This window comes from Trematomus bernacchii, unplaced genomic scaffold (genome assembly GCF_902827165.1).
Source record: "Trematomus bernacchii unplaced genomic scaffold, fTreBer1.1, whole genome shotgun sequence".
In the NCBI taxonomy this organism is placed as follows: Eukaryota; Metazoa; Chordata; class Actinopteri; order Perciformes; family Nototheniidae; genus Trematomus; species Trematomus bernacchii.
In genome coordinates this window covers 388,420-400,569 of record NW_022987712.1, presented here as the reverse complement: position 1 = coordinate 400,569, position 12,150 = coordinate 388,420, and positions in this window count along the sequence as shown.

Sequence of the window (12,150 nt, the reverse complement as noted above, 5' to 3'; positions counted from 1 at the left end):
TTTTTTAATAACGATGATGCACCCTTGATGTTTCACAGAGCCGAAGCAGACACTTCATCAGATCTATTTGTTTATGTATTTTGCATTTTTCCTTTATTTGGCAGTTCACAGGAGAGGAAAGCTGCTTCATACGGCTGTCAAGCTCACCTTAATATCTACCTCAGCACAATAAACTCTGCTAATCTTCACAATATAATCCATCAGTGTCACCAGAGTAAAGCTTGTATCTTCTTGTCAGCAGGAAGGTAGCGGTGTGTTGCCAAATATCTGAGAATTACCATATTTTAATCATTTGTCACCGGAAACCTCCTCTGATACCTCATACAACACACTGTTTTAATTATGGCTGTGTTTTCCCTCATGCACGCGCGCACACACACACACACACACACACACACACACACACACACACACACACACACACACACACACACACACACACACACACACACACACACACACACACACACACACACACACACACACACACACACACTCAGGCTTTCCGCAGTGTGTCTGAGCTTCAGTAGACATAATGAAACCAAAAGAGTGGATATTTTTGCTGGCATCGAAATGTTGAAGGTGTTTACCTTGAATAGTTACCTCCAGTGAGGCAGCAGAGCTCATCAGTTTCTCAGGATGTGGGATCAGACCTGTCAGGTGATGCTGAGACCAGTTTTAGTTTGAAGCTGTTTCTGTTTATCACTTCTAATTCTCCTAACATGCTTTATTATGCCATTTGTTATTGGAGTAAGCGTGCGGCAGAAGCTCAGTCTGTAGGGACTTGGCTTGGGAAGCAAATGGTCGATTACATTACATTTGGCTGACACTTTTATCCAAAGAGACTTACAATAAGTGCCAAAACCATAACGATTCAAACTCTGAACAACAAGGAAAGTGCATAATTATTCAATTCAAGCGAGTCATACCATTGTAAGTGCTGGTGAATTAGTTACAGGGTCTAAATTAACTTTTTTAAGTGCTTTTCTAAAATAATTGAACTGCCAAGGTACAATGGAAACAGCTGGGTTTTCAGTTCATGAATACAGAGTGTGAAGAGGTGCCAGTTCAGTTTTTTGAGCAAGCGGCCAAACCTCCAGCTGTTGTAAAGAAATGGCAATTCTCCATAAAAATGCATGTGTCTTCAAACCGAATGTGTTAAAGTCCTCTGCATGTGTGTAGCTACTGTGTAAATAAATAGCAAACAGATTTTTCTTCATCTCCTGTTTTTGTTTTCTTCTATTTAAGTGAATTATTCTTCTTTGGTTCTTCTGTCTTCTTCTTTTTCATTAAATAAATGCAACATCAACACTTGTCTATTCTCATTCACTTAGGCAGACACCTTGGCACCAAAAGTAACAGATATATAAAAATGACACAGTGAAAAAAACTTTTTTCAAGGACGGCAGATTCTCTTGTTACTTCCCAGCTCTGTCTATGGATCTCAAACCAAAGCCCATTAGAAAAATTCTCAGTATAATTTGTATTATTGGTTAATATGCTACAGAAAAGGAGACTCATTGATGTGTTTGTATTAGTTGTTGGACAACAATGGACCTCAATAACACAGAGGATGTTTGCAGATGGTTTTGTGTCTTTCTAATGGGTTTTATTGAAGTTCCGAAACTCATCCTCTTTACTCAAGGTGGTCCAAACTAGGTTACCTTGATCCTCTGGGAATCATACAGAGCTCTGAAACGTTACCCTAACTTAACCCACTTAATCATTTCCGCTTCGTCTCATTCAATGTGACCTTTATTACCGTCTGCACCGCCTCTCGTGTGCTCATCCCTTCATTTACAAAACTGTCCTTACCACAGTGACCTTGTAACACTCTTGGGTATCTGGTAACATCTGCTTCTGCTCTTAAAATTAACTCACGTGGGATGAAACCATCTGCTGTTAGAGTAAATGTTTAAAGAACACATTTCTCATAGGTGTGGCAGCTTCAGGGTGTTAGTAAAGACATTATGTTTCTGTTCAGAGGAGACAAAGAGTCCTGGTGCGGCATCATTAAAATACTTCTTTTAGTACACTGTGTAAAATGTGCAAGTCTGTGCACATTTAATTTTCCATTAACCGGTCTTTAAACACTGCCAGAGCCTATATTGTGTTCCCTTTAGGAACAATATACTTCCTGTCTCTCTTCTTCTGCTGTCATTTGTCTTATTCTCATTCCATTATATAGCAATAATTTTCACCTTGATGTCTCTTTCTGTTTGTTTTTTCATTTGTTTGTGGTGCTGTTTGGATCAGAAGCTTCAATCTGCACTAACAGGATTCAACTATTTTTGTCCCTGAGTCATCAAGACAACACCAGCGAGGAAAGCACCAATTAATACATCAATAATTATACATTAGTAGAGTGAGTGGGCCCTTGGCAGGACTCTGTTCCCAGAAAGACTAATTGAATAATAAGATCATTACAGTCAGGAAGAGCTCTGGACAGTTAGCAGCAGAGAGCATCCATTCATAAAGCCTTATTAGTTTGTCTGTTTTGCACATCCTCCTATTAATATCTAATAATAAAATTATAAAATGCAATAACGTGCTTTAACCAGTAGGTGTCCCTTTCTATCAGCTGTGCACCGTTATGGCGTAAATACAGCCTATCTACCAATTGGATCAAATATAAAAGTCAGCCGAATTAGTGTTGATACTGCAAGGAGACGTATTGTGTGAAAAGAAATGTAAGATGTTGTTTAATTGCTGATATATTTATGATCTACGTCAAGTTTTCAGTTTTGGCGGCAGTTCCTGTTTGTCTAGAAGTCTTGTCATCAGGGCTCTATACATAGAGTTAACTACGGCAGATATATAATATTTAATGCAGCCGAAACGTGTATTACAATGCCGTTATGTGATGACTTTCAAAGAGAAAAGCAAGCACACTCGGAATAATGTATTATTTAATTTTTTTATACAGTCTATGGTTGCTACAGAGGATTGTGGGTAATGTAATGTCTTCGGCCATCCAAAACTCATAGAAAACGACTTGTTTCTCAGAATTGAAGGGGAAAACGTGACGAAAGCATTGTACACACACTAAAACCTATCAATGTCGTTTAATTAACAAGATAATCTGGTGTTTTTGAGTTGATGAGTAGTGCAGATATCACTGTCAAATCAATCGACAGTAAGGGGAATACTTACTTCCGGGTGCACAATTCTCCGTTATCCAATGGGAATGGACGCTCACATTGCCTTTAACAGCCTCCGACACAAACGAATGTCGTGCTTCCATGAGCGTCAAATACCGACGCCGATGGGAATACATTGCAATCAGTTGAAAGCTCTTTGCGTCCGTTTATGAAGCTGAAGGAGCCTCGGCGCGTCACAACTGGACGCCTCGGGACCCTGACCAAGCGTCGCTCCTGGACGCTTAGGGAGTGAGAGTGTGTTGGAGAGCGTGAGATTGAGAGTGAAAGCGTGTGTCACACGCCAGATGCGTGAGAGTTGGCATCCCTGAACTAGACTAAAGTTAACAATCTAAACACTCAGAGAGTCCCTTACCTCACTGAGCTGTAGTTATCTCTCTCAGTCTGACAGCAGAGAGCTCTCCCTCTCCTTGTTTTAGAAACAGCTTCTAATATCTGTTAGCGTAGCTAGCTAACCAGATGCTAACAACAACAATGTAAATAGTGAGTTTGGTAGAAATATACTGTATAATAGTAAAGTTATTGAAGATGATGCCATATTTATTGAAGATTTTACATTATAAATATTCCCCAAAATTATTCAAAAGCATATTCTTCCAAACTCCTTACTGTAGTATGAGAAACAGGAGACTATTGATGTGTTTGGTGAGTTTGGTAGTAATATACTGTAGAATAGTGAATATTATTGTATTCTCTTTTTTCGGAGTTGCACTTTGCAGACAGTCCCTGAGCACTCGTTTCTTCTCCGGCTGCGGATAGAGACCAATGTAATGTGCCCAGCTCGGAGGACGGCGCATATTGGCTTTTTTTGATCAAAATGTGATTGTAGTTCGTTGTCCTTACCACGGTACTTAGGAGACGTCATTTGTGTCTGAATAACGTTTTCTTCATGAGTTATTGATCCGTGAAATCCGAATCTCCCAATATCGTTCCAACTTTACTGAACTAAGCCAGAAGACCGTCTCATTTCGTAGACCGCTCGGTTTGCTCTTCCTTCACTTTATTTTTATATTTATATACATTTATTTTGGACGAAAACTTAGCCTGAGGAAAGGCATGTGTGGCGTGGGTGCGTGAGATTCGGGTTAATTGCGTGACTCTCACGCTCAATGCATGAGTGTTGGCAGCCCTGAATTTATCCATAGCTAGCTATATAGCTAACATTTCCTAGCTAGCTTGTTAGATAGGTAGCTTACGCAAGCCAGCTATCAAGTTAGAAAGATATAGAGTACGTATATAACTTTTTCTAGCCCGCTTGATAGACATGTAATTACCGTTAGGTAGCTTACAAATTAGTAAGATAGCAAACGTTGGTGAGCTTGTTAGCTAGATAGCTAATATTAGCTAGCTACTTGTTAGATAAGTCGTTTATGTAAGCTAGCTATCAAGTTAGAAAGATATCAATAGTTAGCCAGCTTGTAAAGTACATATCTAACTTTTTCTAGCCCGCTTGATAGACGTGTAGCTACCGTAAGCTAGCTTACTAGTTAAATAGATAGCAATCGTTTGTGAGCTTGTTAGCTAGATAGCTAAAATATGCTCGATTAACAGCACACTTTAACAGGTGTATTGATTTTGGTCTCTAGGTTAACTTGTCTATAACAAAGGTTGGATGCTGTAAAACTACACCATAGTCGAAGTGTAGCTATGAATCATCCCAATTGAAATTCATTGTTTACAGCTAACACATATGCGTATGCACTGGAAGCAGGAAAAGGGACGGGACTACATAAGGTGAATACAATAATTTAGACAGGTAAATCAACTATAGGCTTGTTTTTTCAGCGGTATGATAAAACGAGTATCATCTAAAGTTCTGTAATGTTAATATTATGAATTTAATTAAACTTTTGAGAGCTCAGGAAGGACTCTAGTTTCAATCGAGGGAAAGACATTTACATATAAATTTGAGTTCAGTCAGGATGAGGCTTATCTTCGGTCTCGGGACAAACGTCCTGTTGTTACTGAACGACGATTTCACACACCGGATATTACTTTCATCAGAAACCCTCCATGTGTTTTTGGTTTTCTGCTGCAGTGAACTCTGTTGAATGTCACGCCTCCTGCAGCAGAAACAGATAGAAAAGTTTGAGTTTAGTTAATATTGGATTGACTTTTCAGAAACAAACAGTGCATTACAAAAACTTGAAATCTTGCCAAGTGTATTTGTCTAATATCTAGTCAGAATATGTCTTTACACCTGATATAAGACATTATAACTTCAGAAGTAACAATGCAGTGGGATAAAGGGACTTTTTAGACATTGCATCATCTTGTTAAGTAAAAAAATCTTATTTTGAGTCGTATCTCAGATGAAACTTTTTTTTTTTTTTACATATTTATTAGAAAATCACCAACTAACATCAGAGAACACTTTTGAGCATTAGCGGCTTATACTGTAACAACATTTCCTGATTCTGGTCAAATATAGTTCTAAATGAGTTCTCCAAGCTAATTACAAGATCTGATTTATCTAAATATCCCTTCTTATTTCAAGACACTTTACCAAGCAAATGTTCACTTGTTCTATTGCCAGATTTTTGTACTTATTTCAAGTGAAAACACCTTGGTTCATTATTTTGTAACTTGTTTTTAGAGCAGCAATTTTTCCAGTGTGCACTTCTATTATTACTTAATTGTTTTAATACAATTAATTTAGGGTTTAATTGATCCATCGTGTTAATATGAGACCCTCAAACAGACCCCATCTTAAACACAACATGTAACCATGGTTGAGAGGGTACTTTGTTACTCAAATATATTCAGCAATCCGAGTATCAAAATATAAAAGTAAAGTTACTTTTGGATTACCGCAATTTCAAATGCAATGCAATGTTTGGACATACATAACCGAGTGTCCTACATTTATTTGAATTTCACATGATTTCGTCATACCGTTAGACCCTGTTGTGGTCGATCAAATGTCTTCAGGGTCTGTTTCCCCCCCAGGCACTCAAGTGTGTGTGTGTGTGAGAGAGAGAGAGTGTGTGTGTGTGTGTGTGTGTGTGTGTGTGTGTGTGTGTGTGTGTGTGTGTGTGTGTGTGTGTGTGTGTGTGTGTGTGTGTGTGTGTGTGTGTGTGTGTGTGTGTGTGTGTGTGTGTGTGTGTGTGTGTGTGTGTGTGTGTGTGTGTGTTGTGTGTGTGTGTAGTGTGTGTGTGGTTGTGTGTGTGTAGTGTGTGTGTGTGTGTGTGTGTGTGTGTGTGTGTGTGTGTGTGTGTGTGTGTGTGTGTGTGTGTGTGTGTGTGTGTGTGTGTGTGTGTGTGTGTGTGTGTGTGTGTGTGTGTGTGTGTGTGTGTGTGTGTGTGTGTGTGTGTGTGTGTGTGTGTGTGTGTGTGTGTGTGTGTGGTGTGTGTGTGTGTGTGTGGTGTGTGTGTGTGTGTGTGTGTGTGTGTGTGTGTGTGTGTGTGTGTGTGTGTGTGTGATGTGTGTGTGTGTGTGTGTGTGTGTGTGTGTGTGTGTGTGTGTGTGTGGTGTGTGTGTGTGTGTGTGTGTGTGTGTGTGTGTCGTCCTCAGTGTTCTCCAGCAGACCTGAGTGCCTGATTCCCCTCGGAGAGAACTGGCTGAGTTTTCTTGGCAGGATTGGGGTCAGAGAGCATCCAGGATTTCATTTCCACCAAAACACTGATTACTAACACACCTCTGGTTCAGCTGCTGTGTATTTTTGCAGGATATGAAACGCTCAAACCCCTCATGCTGCTGCACATCGTTGCATCCAAATACAAATCACTGCCAAATGCTGCTTCTCTATCCTGGCAGCAGCAGCATGACGGGTATAATGAACACGATGTGAGCCATGACAGTGTTGCACAAATTAAAATGTCCACAGTTGTAGGAAATGTGCATTATTTTCAACATGAGTCTGTTGTGAAAATATCATCTTGACTCAAAAATCCTTCTGGTTACTGCATCTATTCGCAAGGAATGAGCCAATGTGTGATTTGCGATAGTGGGAATTACATTTTAAAATGTTGCGTCTGCTTTATTAAATAGTTCCCTGCTGCCATGAAAGCAGTTACATAAAATCATGCAACACTTTTACAGCCCGGCCAGATTCCCTAAAGCTTACGATTGCAAACTGTTAAAGAACTCAGACATAAAGCCCCGGACACACCAAGCCGATTTTGGCCGTAGATGGATGTCAGGCCGACGATGAGCGTCCTGTCGCCCTACTCAGATTGGTGTGTCCCGCACCGTCGTCCCAGCTAGCGGGGAACGTTCTCACAACTTTGGCTAACGTTGCCTACAGGTTCTAATAAGGTTTTAAAGAAACGTTTTAATCTGATGTTCAAAGAACCTTTTTAGGATGTTTATTTTTTCAAATAATGTTCCTATAAGGTTTAAGGTTAACTAAGACATAACGTTTTAACTGCAACATTCAGAGGATGTTTTGAGGATGTTATTAAGGCCTGAGATGGCAGAAAGTTTTTTTATAAAACGTTCTTTTAATGTGATATGTTAACAAAGGTGGAACGTTTTGCCTGCAACATTCTAAGGATGTGTTTTGGACGTTGTTGGGTAACACATTAAAGATGTTCTTTATAAAACGTTCCCTCAATGTTACATGATAACAAATGAAGAACATTTTCAAAGCAACATTCGGATGATGTTTTCAGGAGGTTATTCTTTTTTTATAAAGCGTTCCTGTTATGGCAAATATTAACACGGTCATGGTCAATGTCAGATTTATTTCTAGAGCGCTTTAAAAAACAAACTTGTTGCATTTGTTTGAAAAGGATGTTTTAAAAAAAATCTGATGTCACCATATGTTCCTTTTGAAAAAAACAAACAAGCACGTAATTCATGATAAGCTGTAAGCAGATATTGCATGTTTGCGGTGGCATGTTTGAGTTCCCAGCTAGAAATGTTTGTTACCATTCGTTGTTCTAGGAATGTTTTCAGCAGGACGTTTTATTTTGGTTCCCAGAATGTTCTTCTGAAAGGTAGGATAACGTTCTTTAAAAACATTTTGGAAATGTTTGGTGATAACCTTCTTAACCTGTTACGCACCGCCCCCCCGGTACCGGGCGGATAAACGCGTCATTTGCAGGAAACAACGTCTAAGGAATCTTAATATTGAATAAAACTATGAATGTGTTATATCCATGTAACGGGAAGAAACTCAGCTAACTGATCTTTTTAATTTTTTTTTTCAAAAAAACCCCACATTGCTAGCACTCAGCCTCTGAATTAGCCTCAAGCGGAAAAAACGTAACATACTAAGGCCACTAAACTCACTCTAACTCCCTTATTACTTATCCTAGATGCACAACCAACCACTCTTTTTTGGTGTCCTGGAGACACTGAATCTAACGGTGCCCTCCTCAACACTCAGTGATAAACATTCGCGACGCTATCAACGAAAGAGTACATCATCACATGTGGAGCTAAGTAGCTAAAAACGGTAATATATCTTACCTTGGTCAAAAGTGGTCTTCAATGGCATTAAAACGATAAAAAAACGATGCTGCAGTTAATCCATAGGTTCATCCAATGTGTCTGTGTTCCTTTGAAATTATTTCTGATAATCCATGAGGAATGAAATTGATAATCCATGTTATTCCGTTTCTAGATGTCAGAGCTAGACTGTAGCTTCACTCTAATGCAAAATTACATGCGCAAAGCCCCCACCTTTTTTCTTCATAACGTGTGTGGGTGTGTGCCTCCCCCTTCGATTCTATTGGCTCTAACGGTCACAAGGGTGTGTCAACCAACCAAATCGACCAAGGGAAGCCAGAGATATGGAAAAAAAAACATTTTCACCCAAATCACCTCAGAGGTGGGGGTTTTTGGCTAAACCTCTCTACAAAGGTCAAATGTCACTTGTTTTGCATCAATCTTGATACAGGGTACTTATTATATGTTGTACTTTGGATTCCTAAAGCTTTTAGTCTACTAACCCATCATCCAAGGGTAGTTTTCACTATCTGTAAAAAATAATTTTTGGACGGACACTATAATTTACAGTTTTTTACTATGTAAAATCTGAATTTTCTTTAAAATAAAAAACATTTATATTGATTTTGACACTTCTACATCCAACTCACAGGTTTATCATTACTTTGAGAACAAAGATTATTAATTTAACCCTTTTTGAAGGGAAGATATGGTCATTTGTTCTGGGAATGTCATTTTCGAGCCTGAGACCTGAAAAACAGGCTCAGGGCTTAAGAGGTTAAGATGTTTTTGATAACCTTGTTAAGATGTTTTTGATAACATTGTTAGAACATTATGCCCTACTGTCCTTAAAACGTTTTCAGCGGGACGTTTTATTTTGGTTCCCAGAATGTTCTTCTGAAAGGTAGGATAACGTTCTCTAAAAACATTCTTAACATTTTTGGTGATAACTTTCTTAAGATGTATGAGCGCATTAAGACAATGAATAGGACGTATAAAAACGAATTTGCATGCCAATATTCACTCACATGCACTTATAATCACACTAAGGTATGTAGGCCCACAGTATTCATAATATCATATGTGTAAAATATCAGAAAATCATCACACTTTTTTCTAACTGTTAGATAAGCTATCTGGCCGTGTGTGGTTTGTGAGGGCTGCGTATAAACAGTGTCCGCTGTTTATGCATATTGGTTAAAAATCGTTATTGCACCCTTTAGATTTGAGACCGACAGACATATAGAAGAACGGACCGACTATCACTGCCCATCCCTGAAACCCCTGTTAGTGTTTGCATGTGTTTGTTTCTACTGTGTCTCTCTCTCTCTGCCTGCTGGTCTGCTCGACACGGCTGGGAGAAATCTCCAATCAACCACACCTGCAACCTGCTCATCAGCCACACTATGAAAGCCTGCAGCCTGCACTCATTCCCTGCTGGATTGTTGCTGTGAACGGTTTGTTGCGTGCCGCTCTAGCTTTTTGCCAGCATATTCTTTGACAACTTTGCCTGCTTTTGCCTCACACTCATTTTTATGTCTCTCCCAGGAGGAATCCAAGGCCTTCCACACTCCCAAGACCAGCCAGGCCTCTCCACCCTGGAACAACTGTTTCCCACTGCTGCCATAACCAACCTCCACTCCCAGCTCCCCTTTTCTAATAAACAAATATTACTTTCACCAGCTGAAACCGAGTCATCCTTTTACATGTGTTAACAGTCAAGTAAACTATCAAAATCATCCTAATGACCACATGTGGTCAGTCCACTTACCCAGGAATTTTGAGTTGAACAATTACAGGAATATTATGTCTTTATGTTCTAATAATGTAAAAATATTTTAGTAAATTGTTACCACAGAACATTTGCATAATGTTTTAAACATAAAGCATGTTATCCTTCTCTAAAATAATAACATTCTGGCAACATAAACAAATCTAACTTGCAGCTGAAAACATTTTAAGAACAGTAGGGCATAATGTTCTAACAATGTTATCAAAAACATTTTAAGAATGTTTTTAGAGAACGTCATCCTACCTTTCAGAAGAACATTCTGGGAACCAAAATAAAAGCTTCTGCTGAAAACGTTTTAAGAATAGTAGGGCATAATGTTCTGACAATGTTATCAAAAACATTTTAAGAAGGTTATCACCAAACATTTTAAGAATGTTTTTAGAGAACATTATCCTACCTTTCAGAAGAACGTTCTGGGAACCAAAAGAAAACTTCCCGCTGAAAACATTCCTAGAACAATGAATGTAACATTCGCAGAATGTTTTTAGAACCAAACATTTCTAGCTGGGGTGTCTTTTCGGCCGTGCCGACACCTTTTTGGCCGAAAACCTACCGATTCGGTAGGCAATCGGCCAAAGGCTGTCGGTCAAATAAATCACTCTGATTGGCTGTTCAGCTAGTCAATCAGTGCATGAGAAGCGAAACGTAAGTGAGGGACCCAAACAAACTATTAAGAAGGCAAATCTGAGATTTCATTTAACTCCAGCTCTCGACACAGGTTCGGGAAAGCCCCATGAGCTTCTCGCTGTAGAGTGAACATGGAACGCACACGCTATTTGTTGTTTGTTTATATCACGCAGTCTGTTCTTCTTCTCTCGGTGTATCACGCAGTCTGTCTTCCGGTTGTTGCCTCTTTTGAATGACGAATACACACTACCGCCACCTGCTGGTAAGGAGAGTTATTGCCACTCATGCATGCGCAGTTCGTACGTGCTACTTGGCCGTCGGCTGAAGTCTTTGCGGTGTGTTCCAGTGCGACTGTTGACCAAGACGCAGGAGACGCGAGGCGACACCACAGTCGGGTCCGTCTGTGTGAGTTCTTTGGTGTCAGCTTGGTGTGTCCCTACCTTAAGATGCCAGGTATTCATTCATATTACATTTTCCAATCCTCAATCCAGTTAACATTTTGTGTGAAAATCTCCGTTGTTGTGAAATGATTCGGGTACAGGCTGATACTTTTACATCCCATTACCAAACGTCCGGACACGGCAGCAAGTAGATATGGTATGAAGACAAGCAGTGAGAAAAGTAAAGTTTGTTTGTTTATTTATTTAAAGGACAGTGCACATTAATCCACATTGCTGTAAACGAGCCAGTATTAGCCAGCAGGCTAATTTTCAACTGTTGTCCTTGGCAAGTGATCTCAGGTGAAGGATGAGGAACAGCAGGAGGTGATGGGACGTTTATGGACACAGTCGAGCAATTTGTAGACCTCTTTAACATAAAAACAAAACACAGACCACGAGTCCCGAAAGGAACAAACATAAAAACATCACACACATCTCAAGTAGAAACAAAAGCCAATGGTGCAGGAAGGTAAGGGCAGAATGTCTGATGGAAATAAAGAGGTGGTGAAGTGCATGCGTTTCTGCAGCAGCTCAGTATTTTGGAAATGTTTCATGTTTCTTGTTCCTCCCACTGCAGAAACCCTCAGCTGGTCGTCTGGCTTCTCACAGTTTGAGTTCTTGTTTGTTGTTCCCACTCACAGGGAAACATGGAGAGTTTCTGCAGGCGAACAGATTGAAACGAGATTATATAATCAGGATACGTACATACACTTTTCAGAATCAGAATCAAGTTTAATGC